Below are 5,488 nucleotides of genomic sequence, written 5' to 3'. Positions count from 1 at the left end.
CAAAACATCTCTATGTCTTCATGTTGCTCATAACACCATAGGTGGTATCTTATAGAGGTGACGGGGTCTTTGCCCTGCGTCACTTCATTCCAGGAAGGCCTGCCACACTTTGTCCCACTTAAACAATTGACATACCAGGGTACCCCCTCCCCCAGGATTAAGGATCCTGGGGTAAAAGTCCTGCCTGCCAAGACCTGCTGACCAATCAGAGGCCAGTAGTTCTAGCAAAGAGCAGAGCTACTGGGAGGTGGTGGATATTACCAGGACGACATCCACCAAAGCCTAGGATCATCATTGGATCCCAGATCTGAGGTGCATGATGGCAGTTAGGGGGTTGCGGTGTGGGGGGAGCGGCATCAGCAGCAAGAGTAGTGGGGAGGCTCTCAGCAGCACCCCTCCTTCTATACCAGTTCTGTCAACCAGGCACTGAATGCCTTTGAATTTTGGCCCCACCTCTGGGAGTCTGCAAGTAACCCCCCTTGGGTTTGCTTATCATGCTCCCTGCATGGTGAGGCCCTCGCTCGCCACTGCGTTAATACCAGATGTGGCTGGATGAGGCCTTTGTGGGTACTAATTGACCATTTAACGGCCTCAATTGGCAGGAGGGGAAAAGGCATCCATGGGCCTTCCCGCCATGGACTTAATTGGGGCAGAGGTGGAAAGGAGTCAGAGTTTCCAACCTCGATCTTCCCACTTGATTAAATGCCCCCCCACCACCCCACCCCTCCCCCCAACCCCAACCCGGCACCAAATTTGCCACGGGGGAAGACACAGATTCTCCCCATAGATTCCCAAGCCAATCCAGATCAGGAGGTGAGAGGACTGGTGCTGCAACCAGACAGACACGGACACCTCTGATTAAAGCCCAACCTTGACTCATGGGATGAAAGTCTTATGAGCCAGCTTCCAGGCGAGGATCCCGTGGGAAATTTACGCTGAGTGCATACACAGAAACAAATCAGCCTGAATTCAACAAGAAATTAGTAATTCGATTCAAAGAGAACACAGGATGAGAAATGTAAGAATGCCACACATGAGAGATTGTAGAGGGCACTTTACTCTGTATCTAAACAGCGCTGTACAATGAATGTGGTTCCTATTATCACAGTGCAAAATGATTTCCATCAAGATGTGCTGTAGACTTGGGATTTGACTGTCTGTCAAGCATAGACAGTACAAACATATGATCAATGATGGACAGGTAAAGACCCTCTGGTTCATTCAGCTCATCCCACATGATTGTAGTTCCTTGTACATCACAATATGTACGCTCTCTGCCCCATCAAAAACAAGATGATCATCTGGGAGAGGCAAAAAACACAGTTAATACCCTAGGTCACTTGGAGGAAAGAAATCTGGGCCAAACCTCTCCCATGGCAAGTTTGTGGTGTTGGGGGAGGGCATTTAATCAGGCAGGAGGGTGGTGGGTGAGAAGTTGCTACCACCCTGATTAAGTATGTGGTGGGAAAGCCCATTTCCAGCCTTCCCACCACACTGCCAATTGAGGTCTTTAATTAATGCCCACTTAATGGCCTCAACCTGCCAGCATAAACCCAGTGGCTGCCATTGGGGAGGGAGGAGTCACCATAAAGGGAGCACCATAAGCAAACCCGTGCGGGCTCCGTGGGGGAGGGGTTGCTGTGGCGGTACCTCATTCAAAGGGACTCAGTGCCTGATCAAGGGACCCTGCATTGGGAAGAGAGGGACTACAGAGAGCCACCCCAATCTCTTTGCTGCTGATTCCCCTCGCACCATCATTTATTTGTGGCCTGGGATCCATCGCTGTTCCGAGGCTTCGTATGGATGCCATTGCCTGCTCAGTGGCACTGCCGTTCAATGGAGTTTCTGGCTTCTTATTGGCCGACAGCTCTCAGCAGGAGGGACTTGCACCCCCAGGGTCCTTGATCCTGGGGTATGTTCTGCCATTGGCCTCTCAAGTGCCTGAGTGACACATGATGCCACGGGCCTTTCCAGAATGAGGTGACTCGGGGCTCTCATTGGCTCTCCAGCCAGTGGCTGAGACCCCCGTTGCCTTCATGACATTCTGGCTCTGGGAATTTCATCTCTAATCCACCCAGGTAATCAAACCTAACTCAACAGCACTCTGTGTCTGAATACCCTGAAGTACCCACCTTTTGCAAGAGTGATATCAGCCCCAGCCAAAAACTGCCCCAACATATACTTCAAGGAATTCAGCAAATCCACCACACGAGATGTGGGGGAAAAGTAGGGCAAACAAATCCGGAGTTCCTTGGATGACGAAAGAGATTAAGAGTGAGACGAAGAAGGAAAAGAGTGCATATGACAGATGTCGGGTGGCTAATACAATTGAAAACCAGGCTGAATATTGAACTTTCAGAGTGGAAGTGAGAAAACACAATAAGAGAAGCAAAGACAGAGCATGAGAAGATACTGGCAGCTAACATAAAAGGGAAGCCAAAAATCTTCTATGGGCATAGAAGTAAAGGGTGATCAAAGGAGGAGTGAGCCGATCAGAGACCTTAAAGGGAAGTTATGCATTGAGGCAAGGGGCGTAGCTGAGATACTAGCTGAGTACTTTGCATCTGTCTTCACCAAGTAAGAAGATGTTGCCCAAGTCATAGTGAAAGAGGAGGTAGTTGAGTCACTGGATGGTCTAAAAATTGCTAAATAGCAGATATTAGATTGTCTGGCTGTACTTAAAGTCGATAAGTCACCTGGGCCAGATGAGATGCATCCAGAAATACTGAGAGAAGTAAGGGTTGAAATTGCGGAGGCTGATCATAATCTTCCAATTCACTTTATACAGGGGTGGTTCCAGAGGACTGGAGAATTGTAAATGTTAGACCCTTGTTCAAGACAGGTGGGAAAGCTTTTAGAAACAATAATTCAGCCTCACAGGTTGGTCATCAGCCAGAACTTGAAACAAATTACATGCCTCTTTTCATTACTCCATTTTACCTTAAATTAAAAGAGACAGTCCAAAACATGATCATCTTATAAAACCTCACATTCATAACAGCAAACACAATTTTTCCTTTCATTATCTTATAAATCTCAATCAAATCACCCCAAACTCTATGCTTCTCTAAAGTGTAGAGACCCAGCTCTTTTAGCCTATCTTGATAACAAAGATGGTTTAGACTGGTAATTAGTCTAGTGGTCCTCCTCTTCATCCATTCCAAAGCCTCAATATCCTCCACCATGTGTGGAGACCAAAACTTGTAAAAACCCATCTGGTTCATTAATGTCCTTTAGCAGAGGAAATCTGCCATCTTCACCTGGTCTGGCCTACATGTGACTCCAGACCACAGCAATGTTGTTGAGTCTTGTATGCCCTCTGAAATGGCCTAGCAAGCCATTCAGTTGTACCAAACTACAAAGTTTCAAAAAGGAATGAAACCAGACGGACTACCCGGCATTGACTTAGGCACCAGAAATGGCAATGGCAAACTCAGCCCTGTCAACCCTGCAAAGTCCTCCTTACTCACATCTGGGGCTAGTGCCAAAATTGGGAGAGTCTCATATACTAATCAAGCAACAGTCTGAAATAGTCATACTCATGGAATTATACCGTACAGGTAATGCCCCAGACACTACCATCACCATCCCTGGGTATGTCCTGTCTCACCGGCAGGACAGACCTAGTAGAAGTGGCAGCACAGTGGCGGGAATTGCCTTGGGAGTCCTCAACATCGACTCCGGACCCCATGAATTCTCATGGCATCAGGTCAAATATGGGCAAGGAAACCTCCTGCTGATTACCACGTACCGCGCTCCCTCAGCTGATATATCAATACTCCTCTATGTTGAACACCACTTCAATGTACTCCAGGTGGAGACTTCAATGTCCATCACCAAGAGTGGCTCAGTAGCAGCACTACTGACCGAGCTGTCCGAGTCCTAAGGGATATAGCTGCTAGGCTGGGTCTGCGGCAGATGCTGAGGGAACCAACATGAGGGAAAAACATACTTGACATCGTCGTCATCAACCTGCCTGCTGCAGATGCATCTGTCCATGACTGTATCGGTAGGAGTGACCACCGAATATTGTGGAGACGAAGTTCCACCTTCACATTAAGATTACCCTTCATCGTGCTGTGTTGCACTACCGCTGTGCTAAATGTGATAGATTTCGAACATATCTAGCAACTCAATCCTGGGCATCCATGAGGCACTGTGGGCCATCAGCAGCAGCAGAATTGAACTCGAACACAATCTGTAACCTCATGACCCGGTATATCCCCCACTCTACCATTATCATCAAACCAGGGGATCAACTGTGGTTCAATGAAGAGTGCAGGAGGACACGCCAGGAGCAGCACCAGGCATACCTAAAAATGAGGTGTCAACCTGGTGAAGCTATAACACAGGACTACTTGCATACCAAACAGCATAAGCAGCAAGCGATAGGCAGAGCTAAGCAATCCAACAACTAATGGATCAGATGTAAGCTCTGCAGTCCTGCCACATCCAGGCGGGAATGATGGTGGACAATTAAACAACTCACTGGAGGAGGCTCCGCAAATATCCCCATCCTCAATGATGGGGGAGTCCAGCACATCAGTGCAAAAGATAAGGCTGAAGCATTTGCTACAATCTTCAGCCAGAAGTGCTGAGTGGATGATCCATCTCGCCTCCTCCAGAGGTCCCCAGCATCACAGATGCCAGTCTTCAGCCAATTCAAGTCACTCCATGTCATATAAAAAAATGGCTGAAGGCATTGGATACTGCAAAGGCTTTGGGCCCTGACAATATTCCAGCAATAATACTGGAGACTTGTGCTCCAGAACTTGCTGCACCCCTAGCCAAGCTGTTCCAGTACAGCTACAACACTGGCATCTACCCGGCTATGTGGAAAATTGCCCAGGTATGTCCTGTACACAAAAAGCAGGTCAAATCCAACCCAGTCAATTACTGCCCCATCAGTCTACTCTCTCCATCATCAGTAATGGAAGGGGTCATCAACAGTGCTATCAAGGGGCACTTGCTTAGCAAGAACCTGCTCACTGATGCCCAGTTTGGATACTGCCAGGGCCACTCAGCTCCTGGCCTCATTACAGCCTTGGTTCTGGACTGGACAAAAGAGCTAAAGTCCCAAGGTGAGGTGAGAATGACTGCTTTTGACATCAAGGCCGCATTTGACCGAATGTGGCACCAAAGAGACCTAGCAAACCTGGAGTCAATGGGAATCAGGGGAAAAACTCTCCACTGGTTGAAGTCATACCTAGCACGAAGGAAAATGGTTGTGGTTGTTGGAGGTCAGTCATCTCAGTTCCAGGATATCACTGCAGGAGTTCCTCAGGGTAGGGTCCTCAGCCCAACCACCTTCAGCTGCTTCATCAATGACCTTCTTTCCATCATAAGATCAGAAGTGGGGATGTTCACTGATGATTGCACAATATTCAGCACCATTCATGACTCCTCAGATACTGAAGCAGTCCATGTCCCAATGCAGAAAGACCTGAACAATATCCAGGCTTGGACTGACAAGTGGCAAGTAGCATTT

Source organism: Carcharodon carcharias, chromosome 12 (assembly GCF_017639515.1).
Source record: "Carcharodon carcharias isolate sCarCar2 chromosome 12, sCarCar2.pri, whole genome shotgun sequence".
NCBI lineage: Eukaryota > Metazoa > Chordata > Chondrichthyes > Lamniformes > Lamnidae > Carcharodon > Carcharodon carcharias.
This window is presented reverse-complemented; position numbering follows the sequence as displayed.